At 42.9% G+C, this 415-nt stretch overlaps 1 long non-coding RNA gene across 1 annotated transcript in view; it reads left to right on the top strand.

Annotated features, from left to right (window-relative positions):
* The window catches only part of LOC105305071, a 30,950-nt gene that overhangs the window by 25,961 nt on the left and 4,574 nt on the right, over positions 1–415 (top strand). The window lies entirely within an intron of this gene.

Raw genomic sequence — 415 nt, 5'->3', positions numbered from 1 at the left:
CCTCAGTTCGCTCTGCGACAATGTGATAAGTGGGGCGGGCAGACTATAGAATAATGGGACTGTATGGCATTTAAGCCCCTTATCAGCCTTCAGTTTCCTCTGTGACAATTTGGTGAGTGGGTGAGTGAGGACCTCAGGTAAATGGGACTGTATGGCATTTAGGCACTATAGCAGTCCTCAGTACCCTCTTTGGTAACACAAGGCAGTTAGGTGAGCATCACATCCAAGTTAACAGAAAGAGACACTCGGGATTGCAATTTTGTACATGATCAATATCAGGACAACGGCTTTAAGTAATTATCACCTTTTAGATGTAAGGGTGTTGCTTTGCTCTTGACAAAGCTAGTTCTAATCAATCAAATTGTACAACCAAACTGTCCTAGTGCAGAGTTCATGAGTGTAATGGTCTTCTAAA

The sequence above is a fragment of the Pteropus vampyrus genome, unplaced genomic scaffold, assembly GCF_000151845.1.
Source record: "Pteropus vampyrus isolate Shadow unplaced genomic scaffold, Pvam_2.0 Scaffold361, whole genome shotgun sequence".
Taxonomy (NCBI): Eukaryota; Metazoa; Chordata; class Mammalia; order Chiroptera; family Pteropodidae; genus Pteropus; species Pteropus vampyrus.
This window is presented reverse-complemented; position numbering and strand designations above follow the sequence as displayed.